Source organism: Pseudorasbora parva, chromosome 16 (genome assembly GCF_024679245.1).
Source record: "Pseudorasbora parva isolate DD20220531a chromosome 16, ASM2467924v1, whole genome shotgun sequence".
Lineage (NCBI taxonomy): Eukaryota > Metazoa > Chordata > Actinopteri > Cypriniformes > Gobionidae > Pseudorasbora > Pseudorasbora parva.
In genome coordinates, this window is record NC_090187.1 from 37644165 (window position 1) to 37668990 (window position 24826).

Consider the following 24826-nt stretch of genomic DNA (forward strand, 5'->3'; position numbering starts at 1 on the left):
ACCCTTAAACTTACCCACACACCACACCTGTCCCTAACTTTACCCTTATACTTACCCACACCACACCTGTCCCTAACTTTGCCTTATACTTACCCACACCACACCTGTCCCTAACTTTACCCTTAAACTTACCCACATCACACCTGTCCCTAACTTTACCCTTATACTTACCCACACCACACCTGTCCCTAACTTTACCCTTAAACTTACCCACACACCACACCTGTCCCTAACTTTACCCTTAAACTTACCCACACCACACCTGTCCCTAACTTTACCTTTAAACTTACCCACACCACCACACCTGTCTCTAACTTTACCCTTAAACTTACCCACACACCACACCTGTCCCTAACTTTACCTTTAAACTTACCCACACACCACACCTGTCTCTAACTTTACCCTTAAACTTACCCACACCACACCTGTCCCTAACTTTACCCTTAAACTTACCCACACCACACCTGTCCCTAACTTTACCCTTAAACTTACCCACACCACACCTGTCCCTAACTTTACCTTTAAACTTACCCACACACCACACCTGTCTCTAACTTTACCCTTAAACTTACCCACACCACACCTGTCCCTAACTTTACCTTCAAACTTACCCACACCACACCTGTCTCTAACTTTACCCTTAAACTTACCCACACCACACCTGTCTCTAACTTTACCCTTAAACTTACCCACACACCACACCTGTCTCTTACTTTACCCTTAAACTTACCCACACTACACCTGTCCCTAACTTTACCCTTAAACTTACCCACACCACACCTGTCCCTAACTTTACCTTTAAACTTACCCACACCACACCTGTCTCTAACTTTACCCTTAAACTTACCCACACACCACACCTGTCCCTAACTTTACCCTTAAACTTACCCACACCACACATGTCCCTAACTTTACCCTTAAACTTACCCACACCACACCTGTCCCTAACTTTACCTTCAAACTTACCCACACACCACACCTGTCTCTAACTTTACCCTTAAACTTACCCACACCACACCTGTCTCTAACTTTACCCTTAAACTTACCCACACACCACACCTGTCTCTTACTTTACCCTTAAACTTACCCACACACTACACCTGTCCCTAACTTTACCCTTAAACTTACCTACACCACCACACCTGACCCTAACTTTACCCTTAAACTTACCCACACCACACCTGTCCCTAACTTTACCCTTAAACTTACCCACATACCACACCTGACCCTAACTTTACCCTTAAACTTACCCACACACCACACCTGTCCCTAACTTTACCCTTAAACTTACCCACACCACACCTGTCCCTAACTTTACCCTTAAACTTACCCACATACCACACCTGACCCTAACTTTACCCTTAAACTTACCCACATACCACACCTGACCCTAACTTTACCCTTAAACTTACCCACACCACACCTGACCCTAACTTTACCCTTAAACTTACCCACACCACACCTGTCCCTAACTTTACCCTTAAACTTACCCAAACCACACCTGACCCTAACTTTACCCTTAAACTTACCCACACCACACCTGACCCTAACTTTACCCTTAAACTTACCCACACACCACACCTGTCCATAACTTTACCCTTAAACTTCCCCACACCACACCTGACCCTAACTTTACCCTTAAACTTACCCACACACCACACCTGTCCCTAACTTTACCCTTAAACTTACCCACACACCACACCTGACCCTAACTTTACCCTTAAACTTACCCACACCACACCTGTCCCTAACTTTACCCTTAAACTTACCCACACCACACCTGTCCCTAACTTTACCCTTAAACTTACCCACACCACACCTGTCCCTAACTTTACCCTTAAACTTACCCACACCACACCTGTCCCTAACTTTACCCTTAAACTTACCCACACACCACACCTGACCCAAAATTTACCCTTTAACTTACCCACACCACACCTGTCCCTAACTTTACCCTTAAACTTACCCACACACCACACCTGTCCCTAACTTTACCCTTAAACTTACCCACACACCACACCTGTCCCTAACTTTACCCTTAAACTTACCCACACACCACACCTGACCCAAAATTTACCCTTTAACTTACCCACACCACACCTGTCCCTAACTTTACCCTTAAACTTACCCACACACCACACCTGACCCTAACTTTACCCTTAAACTTACCCCCACACCACACCTGTCTCTAACTTTACCCTTAAACTTACCCACACCACACCTGTCCCTAACTTTACCCTTAAACTTACCCACACCACACCTGTCCCTAACTTTACCCTTATACTTACCCACACCACACCTGTCTCTAACTTTACCCTTATACTTACCCACACCACACCTGACCCTAACTTTACCCTTAAACTTACCCACACCACACCTGACCCTAACTTTACCCTTAAACTTACCCACACACCACACCTGTCCATAACTTTACCCTTAAACTTCCCCACACCACACCTGACCCTAACTTTACCCTTAAACTTACCCACACACCACACCTGTCCCTAACTTTACCCTTAAACTTACCCACACACCACACCTGACCCTAACTTTACCCTTAAACTTACCCACACCACACCTGTCCCTAACTTTACCCTTAAACTTACCCACACCACACCTGTCCCTAACTTTACCCTTAAACTTACCCACACCACACCTGTCCCTAACTTTACCCTTAAACTTACCCACACCACACCTGTCCCTAACTTTACCCTTAAACTTACCCACACACCACACCTGACCCAAAATTTACCCTTTAACTTACCCACACCACACCTGTCCCTAACTTTACCCTTAAACTTACCCACACACCACACCTGTCCCTAACTTTACCCTTAAACTTACCCACACACCACACCTGTCCCTAACTTTACCCTTAAACTTACCCACACACCACACCTGACCCAAAATGTACCCTTTAACTTACCCACACCACACCTGTCCCTAACTTTACCCTTAAACTTACCCACACACCACACCTGACCCTAACTTTACCCTTAAACTTACCCCCACACCACACCTGTCTCTAACTTTACCCTTAAACTTACCCACACACCACACCTGTCCCTAACTTTACCCTTAAACTTACCCACACCACACCTGTCTCTAACTTTACCCTTAAACTTACCCACACCACACCTGTCCCTAACTTTACCCTTAAACTTACCCACACCACACCTGTCTCTAACTTTACCCTTAAACTTACCCACACCACACCTGTCCCTAACTTTACCCTTAAACTTATCCCACACCACACCTGTCTCTAACTTTACCCGTATCCCACTTCAATAGAAGCAAAAGTGTACAGCAATACAATATGAACACTATAATACATTGTACTTATTTTTGATGTAAGTACATGATAAGGCCACATAATATAAAATGTGGCCATTATTATTATTATTAGTCTTTTGAAATTATAAACCTAATAAAACTATAATATTTAGAATATATTTACAATAGAAAAAAACATTTGTTTTCATATGAAATGTTTATAGCAGATTCCTCACTAAACTGTCTATTTCTGATGCTACACAAATCCGACTGCTTGAAATGTGTAAGAATTCAATATTGATCCTTGGCAACTATCATCTAAGTGACACACAGAAACGATTATGCCATAGGCTGAATCACCATGTTTGACATTTCTAGCTTTTTGAATACATCCAACAAAACAGAAGTTCCCAGTATGAAACAGAACATTTACAGAACAGTCTAACGCTGTTCCCCTGTGGGCCTACATTAGATTATCCTGTGTGAAGTTTCCAACAAATGCAATGTTCTTTTAAGCATTATGGATTTGAACTGAAAGCATCCATATCATTTTCAGAAGATTGAGGCAATGCTGAACATAGACCATCCTGCCTTGTTATTATCCCTATATAGCGTGCAGGGTAAAAGGCAAGTAAGAAAGAAAGAGTCAATGATTGCTCTGAGCCATGCAGGTGGTCATGGCTAAAACATTGTTTTGAGATATTTTTCAAAGTTTGCAATGAAAACTTTACACTTATGTATATGTGCATGAATGCATCCGTTCATTCCCTGAGCGGAGAGAAGGAAGAAAAACTACCTACAAGCAGGTTTCAGAGGTGCTCGTCACAATCCATTGGCTTAGGCATGGACCCCACACCTGCGAGAGCCCTATTAAAGTCCTGTTCTCTAGCTGGGGGGTGAGTTTGACGATGCAGGGAGATGAGGTGTGGTGTGTAGAGAGCAGGTAACAGCAGGCCTGGTGTCAGTGCTCGCATACGCCCTCACAAGGCTTCATCTTTAACTACGAACATCGACAGGCCCTCACCCTACAACTGCAGCACTGCCAGGAAAGTGCCAGGCACTGCACAAATGCCATGGTGGCTTTGTGATGTGGGCTAATTTCACCATCATCCATGCCAAGGTCGCCATCTGCAAACCCGCATTCCCATTTGAGCAAGGGAGCCAGATAATAACTCTTGGCTGCCAGAGGTGAAATGGTGCTCGGTAAGTCAAGCTAGACAGTTTCAAAGAGAGGTGGTAGACATAACACAGCACGTGTAGTTCACTTATGTAAGTGAGGAAAGCAAAATCAAGTAAACTGTGAAGTATTATACCCAAAAATTCTTCATTCATTATACATACTGAGATATATATATATTATATACACTGATATATATATATATATATATATATATATATATATATATATATATATATATATATATATATATATATATATACATACACCTAAAGGATTATTAGGAACACCATACTAATACTGCATTTGACCCCCTTTCGCCTTCAGAACTGCCTTAAAGGTCCCGTTCTTCACGATTCCATCTTTCAAACTTTAGTCAGTGTGTAATGTTGCTGTTAGAGCATAAATAATACCTGTAAAATTATAAAGCTCAAATTTCAATGCCAAGCAAGATATTTTATTTAACAGAAGTTCCCTTTCAAAGCCTACAGCGAACGGCCGGTTAGGACTACACCCCTGCACTTCCTGGCAGGAATGATGTCACTAGAACCGTTTGTTGACTAACCCTACGCCCCCAAGTACACGCAAAATAGGGGGTGTGGTCTTGTTGCTCTCCCACGTGGAGAAGAGCGCGCATTCAGTGCTTGCATCTCCCCATTATGGTAAGAGGCGGGACCTTTCCGGGCAAAGTAAGCTGCTGTCCAATCACAACACGGGAAGCGCTGGCCCAATCAGAACTCGTTACGTATTTCTGAAGGAGGGACTTCATAGAACAAGTAAATCATCAGGCCGTTTTTAGGACAGAGAAATTGAAAAAGATACAGTAAAAATACTGTGTTTTTTTACACGCGAAACATGAACTCGTTATATTGCACACTGTAAACATAATCAAAGCTTCGAAAACACGCAAAGAACGGGACCTTTAATTCTATGTGGCATTGATTCAACAAGATGCTGAAAGCATTCTTTAGAAATGTTGGCCCATATTGATAGGATAGCATCTTGCAGTTGATGGAGATTTGTGGGATGCACATCCAGGGCACGAAGCTCACGTTCCACCACATCCCAAAGATGCTCTATTGGGTTGAGATCTGGTGACTGTGGGGGCCATTTAGTACAGTGAACTCATTGTAATGTTCAAGAAACCAATTTGAAATGATTCAAGCTTTGTGACATGGTGCATTATCCTGCTGGAAGTAGCCATCAGAGGATGGGTACCTGGTGGTCATAAAGGGATGGACATGGTCAGAAAAAATTCAGCAAAGCCAGTATAACATGTTTTAGTCCACAGCCTAAGCTAAAGCTCCACTCTTCACCACAATGGTAACCTGCTGTAATTCAAACTGTTCTAATCATTTCAACATAAATGAACATTAAACACTATTAAACAACAATCTCCCCCTTTCCCATCTTACTCAAAAATACATGAAATAAGATTTAGCCATATGCAAAGCATGCTGGAACTAACAAGCCCCGCCCAGTTTCAGGTAATGCAACAAATCATTCATGTAATCTCAACACAAACGGATTAAGTAAACTTCAATTTGACTTATATTTAAGTGGATTGAACACAATCCAATTAAGTTAGGACTAAATGTATAGCAATTGTTTTGCTTTATAGCTCAATTTTTTTGTGGTAATCAACTATGCCACAAGTGCTGTTGATTGAGATTAAATTCTATTGAGCCTGCAATATTGCTTTAATGGCTCAGTACAAAAAATAAAAATCCTTTTTTTTATTAAAAGTATCCCATATCATATAGCAGGTGCCAACTCATTTGATTACCATAAGAAATGAATGTAAGTCAAGTGAAAGAGAAGAACGGACTTGTTAATTATGTAAATAGAGCAAAGTGAGGAGCCCGGAAGGTTACAGGAGCTCTGTCATTTTAAACGGGTATGGTGGAGCGCGATAGTGCTGCAGTCTGGCGAGAAACCTTTGATATAATGACAGGTCAATTTGACTGGCTTTGTGATCTGGACCCTAGCAGGTCTGTTCTTACTCCCCCCTGGACTTTGATTTCTCCTTTGTTCTAGCGGCCTCCTTTCTGACATCTCCCGAGAATGAGAGATGCCACACAACCGCGACCCCTTTCGCACCCCAGTGACGACCTTTGGCTCCTGCGAGGCTGACCTGTGACCCCGGACTTGACAGCTTGATTAATTGCAGAATGTTTATGATTTATGAGTATCTTCTCTGCATGATTAATGAGGCAACAGGTGGCACTGCCACGCAGCAAAAGGGGAAATATTGCAAAAGAGGGGCCAGACAATGTAAGGGATTGTGCAGAGGAAAAGCGTTTTGTCTGAAAATGGCTCCCACCTTGGTGGAACCATACATCATCTTGACTTTTCTGAATGTGGCTGGTCTGTGGTTATCAGTAGCATTGCTTCTTGAAAGGCTTCTCTTAAAGGTCCTCCGCAGATTGATGCATACTAAAGAGTCGAATGCATTAATCTTTGTAAACTCTTTGTGGAGTTCAAAAGGGAACATAAAAACAGTTGGCCGGGGAAACAGAGGGGAAGTAACCCATGCCAACAATTCTCCCTGAGTCAGGATACCTCTTTCAGTGAAGGAATCCTCAGATAAGGGGTGAATTATTTAACTGGTCATTGTCCCAGACGCCGATGTAGCTGTGAATAGCGCCCCGTAAGCAGCCCCAAAGACCCTGCGATGTCAGCCAAGTCATAGGGCCACATCAAAGTGTCCATTCAAAGCTAGAGGCCTGCTTGTTCAGTGACCTGACAGGCTAGCAAGATAAGACTGGTTTTGGGCAAGACACTTAGCACACAACAGGACCAAAGGTCTCGCACAGGTGACAAACTGACACAGCCACTGAGGAGGTCATAAGTGACACTGGTTACTTCCACACGGGGCAGGTTGATTGGAGAGAATAACTGGGTATCTGGTGGCAGTCCCTCTGCGGCGAGCCCGTGTCAGTCTCACTGTCCGAACTGAAAGCGCATGGGGAGAGGTGGCTTTCATCTTGACATATACCAGCCTTGACCCCACGCTTCAACGCTGACAGCTGACGAGAGATTGATGCTGCCATTTGGCCAGCATCAGTGTTCAGACCAGTCACCTTAAAGAAAATGAAATATTGACCCGTACACACAAGAGAACCGGTGGCTGTGTATACAGGGCCAATGACTAAATTAATGGGGGGAAAGCAAGCTACATTGCCAAGTTTGACACATCCTTCACATCGTTCAGGTTTTACCTAAAAAGCAGGTTTCGTCTTTCAGGTTTTAACTTTTCTCTCTCCCTCATTTAATTACTGTACAGTGGCCCCAAAAGTATTTGAAAAAGTAAGTAGCAAAAGTAAGCAAGCCCCTAAGGGGACATGGTGGAGGAGAAAAATATAAGATGGAGGACAAATTATTTGTCAATGCTTTTGCGTTGTTTCGCAAATGTTTTGCGTTTGCTTGCAAAGTGCTCAAAAGGTTTTGATAAGTTTCACGGAGGAACCCGAAACGTTTTGTGAGCAAATGCAAAGGTTTCCGGCGGAATGGAAAGGTTTTGCATTGGAACGTAAAGTTTTATGAGGGAAAGCAAAGGTTCCTGGGGGAATTGAAAGGTTTTGCAAGTGAATTATAATTAGAATTTTCCTCCCATCTCATATTTTGATCTTTTTTTAATAATACTTATTCAGAAAGGATGCATTAAATTGGTCAGAAGTGACAGTAAAGACATTTATAATATTATAATGTTGTATTAAACAACCTGCTCATCAAAGGATCACTTAAAAAAATTGTGGGGTTTCCATAAAAATAGTAAGCACAATAATCATTTTAACATTTCAAATAATAGATGTTTCTTAAGCACCAAATCAGAATATTAGAAGACTGGTATAATGATTCTGAAAATGCGCTAAATGCCACTACAGGAACATTAAATATAAAAATATTTCACAATATTACGGTTTTTATACTGTCTTGGTAAGCATAAAAGCAAAAACAAACAAACAAACAAAAAAAAAAAACATTAAAAAAATATTACCCATCTCAATTTATTGTACAGTAATGTCATTCTTAAAACTGTCTAAATGCTGTTGCATCACAAAATATCGAACCAGGAAGAATCTGAAAAGAAACTTCCCTTTTCTTAATATTATCATCATTATTATAATGACATTTTTCAAGGTGTCCTTGTTACAGTGTAATTACAGTGTAACAACATGTACTTACTATATAATTAGGGTTAAGGTTTGGTTTAGGGTTAGCTGCATGTAACTATGCATATAATTGACTGTTAGAAACTACATGTAAAATGTGTAACAGGGACACCGTAAAAGAAAGAGTTTTTAATTTGGCTTTAAATGTCCAAACACTTCAATGCTTCACGTCATGCTCCTTTCCCAAACGATTACAGAAGAATGTGCAATTCCAGATATTTGCGGTTGTTCTCCATGAGTGAAAATTAATTATCTGGGTGTCACAGAGGTTAATTTTGGTCGGGGACCTTTCGATTGAGAGGACACAACAGTGCTTATACCTCTATGGGCCCCCGGTGACCCAGGCGCTGAACTGTGACACAGACAGTGACAGTACCGTGGAACATGGTCTTCGCCTTCACCGCTCCGCCTCAAAAGGGCCTGGACTTCCTCCAGCTGGGGAACCCAGGAAAATCGAAGCATCCCGCCATCTAAGCTGCCCACCTCTATTTTCCAGACCCGCTGAGAGGGTGTGGATGGCCCTCTATCCCTCCACTCCCCCACCCCCGGTGCCACAGACACCCAGCTCTACCCACCGCTGGCTGGCCCATATGTTTGGGCTGCACACAAGGTGGTTTTCTCGGATACTGTGGTTGCTAATTATAAATTTAATTTGCATTTTAATTAGAATGGTGGAAAATTAAAGCCTGCCAGCTGGAGAATTTCAAAAAGCTTTCTCTCCCTCGCTCTGTGTCTTTCTTACTCTCTCAATAGCTTCAATTTGAGAAAGTGTGTTCTGCTCTGTGTGATATTTTTTTTTTCTCCATGGCCTCCACTCTTCTCACTATATCTCTCTTGCACAAACAGTCTCATAAGTATTCGTATTCTTATTTTGTTCATTAAAACGGGTTAACCAGGTTTCCATGCAGACCCTCTCATTAATCAAAAGGTATTCCTTTCATACTGAAATATGTGAGCCCACTGTTTAAATCACTTAACCTACTATCAGCACTGGTTCAAAAGAAACACTGTAGTTACTAATACAGTACATTTGATATAATTCCGACGCACAATGTTCACTAAATTAATCACTCTTTGATTTGAGTATTTCACAGTGTTGTTATGACTGTTTGCATAATATCAGACAATACAAATGACATTAAATCAATCAAATGGTGTAAATCGGTTCACAAAACAAAAATTGAAACTCTAATGAATAATATCTACATGTGTGGCCTGTTCATCCTTGGGGTTTCCGTCATTATTTTCCAATCTCCTTAATTTATCCTGCTCTCTGTTCTTTCCTGCCACTATCATTCTCATTCTCCCTCTCACCTCCCCTGGGTGTCCTTGCTCAATAATTGTCATTAATTGATTGACAGTCCTGATAGACCCAACTAACCCCAGCCCTGCTAAAATGACTATTTTTTTTTTTTTTTAATGAGAGCTTGTACATCCAATGACCTTGTCAGGTTGTCAACTGTCAGCCAATCAGATGACTCAGATGAATGAATCCTATTCAGAATACGTTCCTCTCACCCAGATCCTGTGCATGGCAATTCTGCACTGAATGACATTGAAAAGAATGGGTAGGACAGAAGGTGCCCCCGACCAACATTAAAAAACACTGATGAATTTTAGAAGTTATGAGATTTTTTTCTATGCATTTTAACAAAACAGCATCGGCCTTCCATTTCTTTAAGACTGAAATAAATTATTATTTTTTTAAAAACTGTAGAAAAACGTCACTTTTCAGTACACATACCCTTCTATTTTACCCACTTTTTCCGAAAGTAAATTATATCATTTGAAGAGGTGTGTGAAAAGGTGACAGCAAAATTTGGGTTCTTTCAGTTCGCTTAACTCTACAGGAACAAAAGGACTATTTTTTTTTCCAAGGCCAATTTTCAGCCAGAGCTAAAATAAAAAAACAAAAAACAAAAGTGCACAGCATTTGGTATACCACGCAAACCTTGGCATGTTTCAATATATCCAATAATGTGAAAAAAAAGAGCAGCCACTGCTAGCTTTGCAGTTTATGATGTAGATGAACATAAAACTCTAAAAAAGCCATTATGTGCTGATGGTTATTGTGGCTGACACACTTTCCACTGCTACATGTGTTAAGTAAATGTAATGTATTGACGTGCTTCCAGGGTGTTTTGGTTTGGTAGTCTGCCAGCCTCGCTTTTGCACCTCTTTGTAGGCTTAGTTTGATCCGGTGTGAATAACATTTAGACAGACACACACACACACACACACACACACACACACACACACACACACACACACACACACACACACACACACACACACACACACACACACACACACACACACACACACACACACACACACACACACACACACACACACACACACACACACACACACACACACACACACACACACACACACTCTCATTAGCATTCATTGGGCGGGCGGCAGAACAGCTCACCCTCTCTGCTCTGAAGGTGGCATTTGGCAAGGCCCAAATACACCTGGCGAAACCCGAAACCTTCCCCCTCCCATCTCATGACATTCATCACTGTTACCTTTTTATTCGCAGTCAAGTGTGTTAGTTTTCAACACCGTTGTCATGTAATCTCAATCGCTGGACAGACGCTGCATCTGCTGACCATTACCTGAAACGGCTTTTAGTTTTAGTTTTTTACTTTATTTCTTTCATCAATTAAAATAACATTTATTTATACATTCATTTATTTAACATAATTTATATAAAATATTTTTTAATTTACTTTATTTCCTTTCAACATTTAAAATAAATAAATAAATAAGATTTATTTGTTTAACATCATTTATATAACGTATTCATTTATTTAAATAAATATTTTTTTTTCCTTTTTTCATTAATTAAATTGAATGAATATATGAATAAATAAATAACATTTATTTAACAATTTATTTAACTTATTTATTTATTTTTACTTTATTTAATGAATACATAAATGCATATTTATAAATTTTTATTAATTTATTTTACCTCATTTATATAACATTTATTCATTTAAATTGTTTTACTTTATTTCCTTTCAGTAAAAAATAAATAAATAACAATTATTATTCACTTATTTAAAATGTGTTTATTAGTTTAGTTTAGTTAAGTATTAGTTTATTTATTCATTTAATGAGTATATAATTTCATATAATTTAATAAGTATTTATTTAAATTAACTATTTTATTGTTTACTTTATTTCCTTTCATCAATTAAAATAAATAAATGAATACAATTTATTTATTTATTTAAATCATTTCAACATCATTTCTTTTTTTTGCAGTAAAATGTTTTGACCCACTCTATACAAGGTGGCCTTAAAATGTTAATAAATACATTTTTATACAATGCACTTATTGTGTACATACATGTTTTTACATAGTACTTACATTTTAAAAACTAAATGCATGTAATTACATCTGTAATGTCTGTAGTTAGATTTATAGTTGCACTGTTGACCCTTCCCTTACACCTAACTTTACCCTTAAACTTACCCACACACCACACCTGTCCCTAACTTTACCCTTAAACTTACCCACACACCACACCTGTCTCTAACTTTACCCTTAAACTTACCCACACACCACACCTGTCCCTAACTTTACCCTTAAACTTACCCACACACCACACCTGTCACTAACATTACCCTTAAACTTACCCACACACCACACCTGTCTCTAACTTTACCCTTAAACTTACCCACACACCACACCTGTCCCTAACTTTACCCTTAAACTTACCCACACCACACCTGTCCCTAACTTTACCCTTAAACTTACCCACACACCACACCTGTCCCTAACTTTACCCTTAAACTTACCCACACCACACCTGTCCCTAACTTTACCCTTAAACTTACCCACACCACACCTGTCCCTAACTTTACCCTCAAACTTACCCACACCACACCTGTCCCTAACTTTACCCTTAAACTTACCCACACCACACCTGTCCCTAACTTTACCCTTAAACTTACCAACACCACACCTGTCTCTAACTTTACCCTTAAACTTACCCACACCACACCTGACCCTAACTTTACCCTTAAACTTACCCACATACCACACCTGTCCCTAACTTTACCCTTAAACTTACCCACACCACACCTGACCCTAACTTTACCCTTAAACTTACCCACACACCACACCTGTCCCTAACTTTACCCTTAAACTTACCCACACACCACACCTGTCTCCAACTTTACCCTTAAACTTACCCACACACCACACCTGTCTCCAACTTTACCCTTAAACTTACCCACACACCACACCTGTCCCTAACTTTACACTTAAACTTACCCACACACCACACCTGTCCCTAACTTTACCCTTAAACTTACTCACACACCACACCTGTCTCTAACTTTACCCTTAAACTTACCCACACCACACTTGTCCCTAACTTTACCCTTAAACTTACCCACACACCACACCTGTCCCTAACTTTACACTTAAACTTACCCACACCATACCTGTCCCTAACTTTACACTTAAACTTACCCACACCACACCTGTCCCTAACTTTACACTTAAACTTACCCACACCACACCTGTCCCTAACTTTACACTTAAACTTACCCACACACCACACCTGTCCCTAACTTTACACTTAAACTTACCCACACACCACACCTGACCCTAACTTTACCCTTAAACTTACCCACACCACACCTGTCTCTAACTTTACCCTTAAACTTACCCACACCACACCTGTCTCTAACTTTACCCTTAAACTAACCCACACACCACACCTGACCCTAACTTTACCCTTAAACTTACCCACACACCACACCTGTCCCTAACTTTACACTTAAACTTACCCACACACCACACCTGTCCCTAACTTTACCCTTAAACTTACTCACACACCACACCTGTCTCTAACTTTACCCTTAAACTTACCCACACCACACCTGTCCCTAACTTTACCCTTAAACTTACCCACACCACACCTGTCCCTAACTTTACCCTTAAACTTACCCACACCACACCTGTCCCTAACTTTACCCTTAAACTTACCCACACACCACACCTGTCTCTAACTTTACCCTTAAACTTACCCACACCACACCTGTCCCTAACTTTACCCTTAAACTTACCCACACCACACCTGACCCTAACTTTACCCTTAAACTTACCCACACCACACCTGTCCCTAACTTTACCCGTATCCCACCTCAATTTAAGCAAAATTGTACAGCAATACAATATGAACACAATAATACATTGTACTTTTTTTTTAATGCAAGTACCCACACACCACACCTGTCTCTAACTTTACCCTTAAACTTACCCACACCACACCTGTCCCTAACTTTACCCTTAAACTTACCCACACACCACACCTGTCCCTAACTTTACACTTAAACTTACCCACACACCACACCTGTCCCTAACTTTACCCTTAAACTTACTCACACACCACACCTGTCTCTAACTTTACCCTTAAACTTACCCACACCACACCTGTCCCTAACTTTACCCTTAAACTTACCCACACACCACACCTGTCTCTAACTTTACCCTTAAACTTACCCACACCACACCTGTCCCTAACTTTACCCTTAAACTTACCCACACCACACCTGTCTCTAACTTTACCCTTAAACTTACCCACACCACACCTGTCCCTAACTTTACCCTTAAACTTACCCACACTACACCTGTCCCTAACTTTACCCGTATCCCACCTCAATTTAAGCAAAATTGTACAGCAATACAATATGAACACAATAATACATTGTACTTTTTTTTTAATGCAAGTACATGGTAAGGTCACCCAATATAAAATATGGCCATATTTTATATGTATGCATTTAATTTGAGGAATAAGTTTAAGGTATTAATAATAATAATAACGAGATAAAGTGATAATCATTTGCTCTTTTATACCCAGTAGCGCCCAGTCAAACTGGCACGAGGAAGCCCCTCCTCCACAGGGTGGGCATCCATCCACACGGACCTAGAGCAACAGTGGCTATGTGTAAAGGCTTGGCAGAAGCTGTGCACACAATCTCCAGATCCTTGTACGGACCGCTGTGTCTGTCACCCTCCACCACAATCTCTCAGTCTCAGGAGTTAAGGCGCATCCATTCTGTTACTCTATCACAAACACCTCTGATCAGTTCCCTCCAATCTGTTTCCCGCACGCTGCTCTCGTCAGAACTGGTCTCTGCGCACGTCGGCCCTGATGGCAGAGTCAACACGGGCTACGGGAGATTACAGACAGGTGTTGTTCGGTGAGCAGAACATAAACATCGGAAACTTTACCGTGGCGCTTTAGTGCATATCATACACAAAGGAACCGAGTTAATGGATATGCTTATAGCTATAGACGCAGTTCAGTCCATTATGGCAAGAGCAAAAAAAGGAGAGTGTGTTTAACACTTTTTGAAGCTTTCACAAATCCTCTGAAAATGGCCTTCTGGAAGAGAATGTCTGCCTTGGTGGTTGGCAACTAATGGAGATTCGTATTTGAGTTGATCTTCTTCCATTGTCAAATATTTGTGTCTATGAAGTAGTGAGATGAGGTGCAAAGAAGATGTTTGAAAGGATTTTAACTAATTTAAGCAATTACATGCTTAACTGGACCAAGATAATCTGTCATCCTTAGCTTACTGTGTGCCTTTTCTTTCACTACCTGCTTCACACTCCTCCTTTCTTTTTCTTCCTCTCTCTCCCCCACCTCACTTTCTCTCATCTCTCCCTCACTTTTCTTTTTTTCCCTTTTAACAAGAGGGGAGGCTTAGAGGCGCAGGATTTAAAGCACAAAAGCTTCTCGCTGAATAGAGCAAAAGCAGCAGAGAAATTAATTGCCGCTAACAAACAGCATGACTGCTTACAGCCAGTCTGTGCCACTCCGTTACCTACCCAAAATGGAAGGGTGGGAGAGGTCTGGCGGGCCGAGTAGGGGGTCAAGGCAATATGTTTTAGGGCATACTTGATCTAAGGTGATTTATGTTATCAAAACATATGCCGGGAGGCGCGGGTTTACACGCCTCATCTGGAGAAAGGAAGCTCATTACCATTTTTATTGTGTCGGAGGACACTGGCCGCCTAAACAACTTGCAGTGATGCGGCAAAATTATGTTATTTCATTGTATTTTTCAGGTGTTTAACACCACGCGGCGTGATTAAAAACTTGGTCAAGCTATCAATATTTACTCGGCTAGTGCTTTCAAGCGAAACCTTCCTTCGTAACATCGCTTTGCATTATCTTGAAGTACATCAAGCTTAAATTATTCTGCAGAATACAGATGTGAGGTTTACGGTGATTTTTTTCCTCTCACAAGAATCCAACTCAAAGGTGTTCTCTAAGCGCTATTTGTATTCCCCCCGCTTTGTGTTCCTCTGGCCCCCGTCCCGTGCGAGTCTGCTTCATACGCCAATTAGAGTGACCAGGGCATCTGACCACTGCACAGTGCTTAGCATACAGCCGCCCGCATCCCACTGTCTGACCCCACCGGTGACCCAATGTCATATAGAAGCCGGGAGGAACTTCTTCCCTCTGCATAATTCTGCGTTCTGCTTACTACGGGATCTCAGCTGCTGTTGTGTTTGTTGCACGAGGTCACCATATAGTCTGTATACAGTAGCTGTATGCATAATCAAGATGCTCCCTTGTCTTATACAGGAAGTGATGGGCATCACTGATTTTCTTTCCCCTCTTTGACTTCCCACAGCTTTCACAATTTAGCATTTTCACAAATCATAAATTGACTCCAAGGCTTTTCAGCCTGTAACAATTAGTCATCTGTAAAGTGTTGGAGTTGGAGAGCATTCACACAGACATTCGCCGCGGTGAATTTGTCGTGTTTGTGTGCGTTTGTGCATGTGCGAGCATGTTTTTTTTCTCCAGGAGGAGTGTGGTGTGTTTGCCCTAATTCTGTTCCCTGCTTGCTTCCACTCCCACATGTCACGGTGCAGTCTGCCACCGCCGGCGTGGTATCTATCATCCAGCACAACAGTCATCGTGCCGGACAAAAGGCGGGCTGGAGCGGGCTCAAAGCCATTTGCATTTTTGCATCTCATTTTGCTCATAATTACGTGGCAGTGTAAGCAGCTCTCCCCCATTATCTCGCCTAACATTATCAGTGACGTCTGAAACGCACGTTTAAATGTCAATTATTGACTACAAAGAAGGACTGACCTTTGAGAGAGCACGTTCTCTCTCGCTCTCCATCCCTCTCTCTTTCTCGCTCCAGGTTTGTGTCTGCTTCTCTTTATTGCTGGTGCTAATGATACCGTGCTCTCTTTTTTCTTTTTATTTAAACCCCAGTTGTTATTGCCACACAAGTTTTTAATCACATGATTAGTGAACCCCCACACTCTTAAATTAGTCCTTCTCTTAAATTACTGCCGAATTGTGTACATCCCTACCAAACCTGTACAAAAATTGGCAATCTGATATTCTTCATAGGTTCAGTTTACCTTAAGAATATAAACAAAATATATTGGTAACACTAACATTTCGTTTAGTAAACATGGACAATACTTCTACAACATTTACTATCTTATCTTAACTTCAACAATTACAACAATTTACTGTATTATTAAAAGCAAAGGTTTTATTTGGTAACATAGTTGATGCACTGTAAACTAACATGAACAAACAACGAACAGCTGTGTTTTATTAATTAACATTAACAAAGATGAATTCAGTAACAAATGTATAATTGTTAGTTCATGTTAGTTTATATATTAAATTAATGTTAACAAAGGAATACATTTATTTGATGTGTATATTTATAAATTGTGTGTGTGTGTGTGTGTGTGTGTGTGTGTGTGTGTGTGTGTGTGTGTGTGTGTGTGTGTGTGTGTGTGTGTGAGCCTGTTTATGTGGTTTATGAGGACACAAATTTGTATAACTACATGGGTATTACACTGGTATTACTCTATAAATGTGGTTTATGAGGACATATCAAATGTCCTCATAATTCAAATGGCCTTAAAAACATACTAAATTATGTTTTTTTGAGAAAGTAAAAATGCAGAATGTTTCCTGTGATGGGTAGGTTTAGGGGCAGGGGCAGTGTAAGGGGATAGAAAATACGGTTTGTACAGTATAAAAACCATTACGCCTATGGAGAGTCCCTGTAAACCACATAGACCAACATGTGTGTGTGTGTGTGTGTGTGTGTGTGTGTGTGTGTGTGTGTGTGTGTGTGTGTGTGTGTGTGTGTGTGTGTGTGTGTGTGTGTGTGTGTGTGTGTGTGTGTGTGTGTGTGTGTGTGTGTGTTGGTAATCCTTACGTTATGGGGACAAAATGTCCCTACAAAAATGGCAATTTCCGAAATCCTTATCCTTGTGGAGACATTTTTAGGTCCCCATGAGAAAAACATCGTATAAATCATACAGAAGGAGTTTTTTGAGAAAGTAAAAATGCAGAATGTTATCCTGCTGAAAGAGGACACTGCCACCAGGCAGTACCGTTTCCATTAAAGGGTGTGCACGGTCTGCAATAATGCTTACCTAGGTGCAATGCCAGTTCTGATGCTCACATGCCCACACTGTCGGCGCTTTTGGCGGTGGACAGGGGTCAGCATGGGCACCCTGACTAGTCTGCTGCTCTGCAGCCCCAAACTATGATGCACTGTGTATTCTGACACCTTTCTATCAGAACCAGCATCAAATTCTTGAGCAATTTGAGCTACAGTAGCTCGTCTGTTTGATCAGATTGATGGACCAGCCTTCGCTCCCCGCGTGCATCAATGAGCCTTGGCCACCCATGACCCTGTCACCGGTTCACCACTGTTCCTTCCTTGGACTGTTTTTGATAGATCCTGACCACTGCAGACTGGGAACACCCCACAAGAGCTGCAGTTTTGGAGATGACCTAGTCGTCTAGCTATCACAATTTGGCCCTTGAGGACAAAATGTTCACTTATGCCAAATATTCCACCTACTAACAGGTGCCGTGATGAAGAGATATTCAGTGTTATTCACATCACCTGTCAGTGGTCCTGTCAATTTAAAGTTATGCCTAATCAGTGTATATATAAATATATGCGTGTGTGCCGTGTGCTGTATATATGTACATATAAGACAATACACACCAAATGACACCCTTTTTTACCATTAAAATGTTCATATAGTAGTTACTTAATTGTACATATAGGGGTAAATACATTTTTTTTTCTGATAGTGTACATGTATCATGAGAAAGGCATCAAAAATTGATTTAACAAAAAGAATACATTAACACCAAGGCACAAATCACTGACTGACAATCATAGAAATTCCCATTATGATTTTTTAAGATATGAACCGTTACTGTTAAGGTCACAGACTATGCGTCCATCACAGTTCCACAGAAATTTTTTTATAGACAAAAGAATAATACTTTGCAATCATATCTAGAGTGACAAGTCAAGAGGTATGCACCGCAGTTCTCAAATGGGTCTATACTGTAGATAACATCCAGCAGCCTGTCTATTCTGGTTCTGCTTGGTTTTCCATTGCATATCATGTTAATGTGAGAGAAATCCAATGAGTTTCCAGTATCTCCACCTTCATTAAATATTTAGTATTTTTGCTATGTTTATGTTAGTGTTACAGACCAACAAGGAATGTTTCATCTGCAGTTTCCTGCTGAAACTACAATGTGTATCATTTTATTTGAAAGATTCTGTCTTAATGTACATTTGTGTCACATGACACTCAATATTAAACTGTACATTTCGCTCTTATAAGTGAATCCTGAGAGAAAAAGTATCCGGTATAATCTAAATGACATGATAATTCAGTTCAATTTAATGAAGAATGCAATGATTTTCCTTCACATTGTCAACTGCAGAGCAGGCACATCTTGGAAATGTGCCCTCTAGCAATGCTAACACGTGTTTATTATACCATTTTATCTCTATTACAGAGGTGCTTTCACCTAGGTTTGTTATTAACAGGCTAAAATGTTACAAAATGGGCACCACTGTGCCGAAATCAGGAGTAAATTAGCGAAGAAGTGACAGCCAGTGGTGCTAAAGGAGTTAACAAACAACTAGCTCATTCTAATTAATGGAGACACAACCTGACAGAATACATTTACATTTGATTGGACCTGTTGCAAAATGAGAGGCTCCTTATTAGTCTTCCTCTTACTGAGGATGACATTAATTGCGGTTTTATTCCAGGGCTGTTAGCTTCCTTAATTTGAGCGAATTCTTCACACTTTCCCGGTGCATTATTACTGCAACATCCAGATATGAAAAATCAAATAAATCACTTAAGCGATCTTATTAATTAAGTCAAAATAAGAATGCCGGAGTTAATGTATTCTGAATAGAAATACCCTGGGACTGAATAACTCCAAGTGATGTCTTACTGTCTAAAGATATATAAATGTACACACCCAGCTATTTTAATTGCACCATCACATCCATTTTCTCTTCAGTAAAGAATTAGATGTTGTACATTTAACTAAAGTGCCATAACAACAGATTTTTTTAACCTGTTTGCAGGTATGTTTAGACTTTTCTTGTGGCAAAGTCTGTTATAAAAACATGAGATCATAAAAATTGTGATGCATTAACTAATGCACCTCTTAATCTTAATCTTAAAATCTTAATAAGCGCACAAAGTCAAATACATGGTACCTTGTGGCATTATAATGAAAACATGCTCTCTAAAAACCACTAGGTTAAAAATAACCCAATTAGATGAAATTTACAGCAACCGACTCCATAACCTGTTCATAAACAATCAGTGTACAGTTCTGAGAACATATTTTAACATAAGTATTTATATTCTGCATCTTTTTCAATGAAATCATAGCATTTTATGCAAGAAAAGACAGACGTGGCACTCGTTTAGGAGACTCACATCGCACTCCTGTATGTTGCTTTGCATAAAATTATACCATATACAGCACAATAATTAATTTATAAATAAAATAAAATGTACACAAACCTACCCAAACACTTGGCTGTTACATCTGACCTAGAATCTGGGTAACACAAAAACTACCCAAACAATGGGTTGTTACATCTGACCGAGGATCTGGGTAACATAAAAACAACTCAAACACTGGGATGTTACATCTGACCGAGGATCTGGGTAACACAAAACTACCCATACACTGGGTTGTTACATCTGACCCAAGATCAGGGTAACGCAAAAATTAGCACTACCCGAACACTGGGTTGTTATGTCTGACCCAGGAACTGGATAACAGAAAAAATCTACCTTAATAACCCAAAAAAGTATCCCCGAAAATTACTCAAAAGGCTCAACACAGGATTTGGGTAGATTTTTTGAGTGTAGGATGCAGATGTCTTTTGAAACAGCGACCTGCTGCTAAAGATGCTTTGATGAACCAAATGCATCAGTACAAAAAAATATCAATACCAAGTGGCACCAAAACCCAAGAAAACAACAGCTAGCCACACATTTTCAAATTAGCATCCTGTGTCTTTAAACCCTGACCCTGAGAATTGCTACTCTGAAGCTTCACAGATGACAGCAAATGCCCCCACCCAGTCTCCGAGGACCAACACTTGATCCACAGTTCCTGCAATCTTTCCCTCCCCTTTTTGGCCTTTGGGCATGTGAAGACCCCGAGCCAGCCGTGCTTATGTGACCCTAACCTTGGCGTATGGCAACCTTGACCTGCACCTCACCCCTTTCCCATCCTTAGAGCTACATCTGTTCATGCCTCCCTGGGACACCCAAGTGGTTAGCTGGATTGAAACATCACCTTGAGGTTCCATTTGTTTTCTCTGGAGAGGTCAGCTCTGGGTCGTCATTAGGACTGAACTTGATCCTCCTCAACACGAAGAGAGATCAGTGGGTCGGTACAGAGCGGACACAGGGAGTCACGGGGTAATGAGTGGTTGTCGGTTGTGCTGAAACAGAAAAAAACAGGCAAACTAATTGTAAAATGTATGTGATGATACACCAAAATGTTATATATATATATATATATATATATATATATATATATATATATATATATACACACACACATACATATACATATACATATATACACACACACACACAAACACACACTCACACACACAGTATACATTGAGTTGTATATATTGAAATGGTCTATATATTGCAAATATTGAGAAGTGATTGTGTTTCCTATTAGCCAACTCTATATATGGGGTTACCCAAACCAAAGCCATTTAAATCATAATTTTCAAGATGCAAATCTTTTCCAATTATCCTCATTGTCACCGTTTTATCAAACTATTAAAATGTCATAGAGCATCTACAGCAACAACAATACTTTTCATGGGAAATAATGCATACATTATTCCAGGCTTTTCAATGCAGTTGAGCTTGCTGTCATTTTGCCACCGGTGGCTTGTCCCGATACGATAGCTTGATTGTGATGCCCTTTATTATTTTGTCGAGTGTTGCAGCAGTTCTGTGATTCCTCTGACCTTTTCATGAGTTTCATCCACCCTTTTTTTCCCCAGGAACAGAAACCTAAGTCCATGCCACATGGTAATACCACAGAGTTAATATTAATGAGCAACACAAGGAATGTCAGCCTGTAATGGATATTAAATTGGAGAGACTGGCCATTGATTGTTAACTGTGCATGTTCAGAAACCACTGCCTCAGGCGGGATGCCATCCATTTTGTGACTGGTATTTTGATAAATCATAAAAGACTGAGTACAGGTCATCCCCCCTACAGCCCTCTGCCCCCGACCCCTGCCAAGCAGATCAAATTCAAGCCAACGCATCGCTAAAGAAAGATAGCTTTCTTTCACACACAGTGTGCTTGCATGGGAAATGAATAAATACACAGAAAGGCCTAAAGCGGTATCATGTTCACTAAGTACTTTTAAATGTACTTTCGTTCTCTATTTCAATCCCATGGTAGCATGTAGCCTCCAAGGGAAGGGACAGGGTAAAGGTTAGAACTATGGAGCATCAGAACTTGACACAGGGCATCGCTCTCTTTTTCATTGTCTCATCTTCTTTCCCATCTTCACTTTCTCACTTTAAAGGGAAAGCTCACCCAATAATTAAAATTCTGCCTTTTTTTACGCACCCTCGTTCCGTTTCAAACCGGAACACAGATGATGTTGTTTTTGGACACCATTGACTTTCATTGTTGGGATAAAAGCAGTTGAAACATTTTCCAAAACATTTTCTTTTGTGATCCACAGAACAAAGAAAGTCATACGGGTTTAGAAGCAACATGAGGCTGAATAAATTATGAAATAATTTTTCATTTTTTGGGTAAACTATCCCTTCAACACATTTGATAACACCAATCTGCTGTAATCGTTGCCGTTGCATTATAACACTGTTAAAAAGCGAGGAAACCCATTGCCTTATAACGAGGCATCATTGGCATAACGTCATAATGAAAAATCTGTTGTTATGCATCAAACAATATTGTTTTCATTCACTAGTCCAGCCTGATCTCATGAAAGTGCATATCTATAGCACAAATGGTATTCATTGTGCAATATATATGCAAAAAAAAAGTTTTGTATGCATATGATACGCAGATTTCGCACTTTATGTCATATAATATGTACCCACAAATGCTACCCAAGGGGTTTACAGTGTGTATCACATGCACGCAAATATGATAAATACAGTTTGCGCTATATGTACGTACTTTCATGAGATCGTGTTGACTAGTCTTTTATGTTGGTTATCTTTATCACTTTAAAAAAATTCAGGCCTCTCCAATTGAACATTTTCTAGTGACTGATCACCTCTAAATTTTTCAGTTGGCCGATTTGAATTTCTGTGACATGAAAATTACATTCACAGAAATCAATTTGACCAACAAATTTTTTTTTTTTGATGTGACCAGTCACTAAATTTTTTTCAATTGGAGTCCTACATTTCTTTTTACGGTGTATACGCCTTTAATAATATTGAGAATTGCATTCGTTGTATATAACAATACCAGGATGGACATAAAAAGAATAATAATATAATAAGAGGCTCCAGATAATGGCTACCGACACCAGATTAGCTTTCATATACATCGATCACACGTGTATTTCTTGCAATAATAATCTTTACCAAAGGCGACGCAGGCTCCCTCGACTTGCATCTACCTCAAAGCCTTATATGAAACTCCGATGCTTTATGCATTCTATAATCCTACACCTTAAAAGGTCCACTGACATTTTTTTTCAGAGGGATTGAATATGCTCTCCCCCTCTCCATAGAGGGGCCTTGGTATTTGTATGGCCGATGCGACCTTTCTCTCTGGCCTCTTAGATTAGGTGCACAACATGGAAAATTGTGCTTCTGCTGCAGTCCATAAATCATACTGGCCATCTTTTCCTTTCCCTTTAAAGAGGTATGTAAATACCAGTGTACTGGCTAGGTAAACAAGACTAACCCCTGCACAAATGGCTCGAAAATTGAAGAAAAGCACCTTATTTTTCAGCTGAAATTGCTTTTGAAGCCCCGCACTGGCGCATGGGATGGAGCAGGCCGGGAATGATTTGTGCTTGCTGTTTTTGTGTGTGTATGCGTGTAAGTGTGTGTGTGTGTTTGTGGACAAGGGGGATAGAAAATGGGCTGATGATAACCACACTCAACACAGCTCCTGGGCTGCCGGAGTTCTTACAATGATCAAAGATATCATTGTTGTATATTATTTCCCCCATGAGGACCCCAAATGTGAGTTCCAGTATGACACAAAAACAGCACATGCTTAAATCTATACACAGTGCAAAGATTGTGCTCACGAAAGACCTAAAAGACAAACCAGCTTTAAACTTGGCTTTATCACAGAGCAACACATGAAAGGATTTACCTCTGCAAATAATCTTTAATACATTTCCATCTATTATTGATTTAGAACACAACAATAAACACAATTTAAGTGAAACACAATTCCAGTTCAGTTTAATCTACAGGATTTGTGGCATAATGTTGGTTTTGGACATTATGCTGTCATTGCACAGCAAGTTGAAAAATTAGGTATAACTTTTTGTAATTGATCCACATTCACTTTGATTTGATTTGGCTTGCTTGGCTTGAAAATTTTCAACTAAATTACTGATATTCCCACATTGTCACTATATGATAACTGGAATGAGCTGGATAGCATCACTGTTTTCTCCTGTGCGGCTGTACAACCGAATCAAATTCTGTTGCATTATTTTCCTGTTTAACACTGTGAAGCTGCTTTGAAACAATCGCCATTGTAAAAAGCGCTATATAAATAAAGGTGACTTGACTTCAAATGTCTGCCAGACAAAAAAACTAAACA

At 40.2% G+C, this 24826-nt stretch overlaps 1 long non-coding RNA gene across 2 annotated transcripts in view; it reads right to left on the bottom strand.

Moving 5' to 3' along the window:
* Window positions 1-24826, bottom strand: part of LOC137043603 (uncharacterized) — a 131835-nt gene that overhangs the window by 35701 nt on the left and 71308 nt on the right. For both annotated transcript variants that reach the window (XR_010898535.1, XR_010898534.1), the window contains exon 3: window positions 21312-21459. This is a non-coding gene — a long non-coding RNA (uncharacterized lncRNA). The remainder of the gene's footprint in view (window positions 1-21311; window positions 21460-24826) is intronic.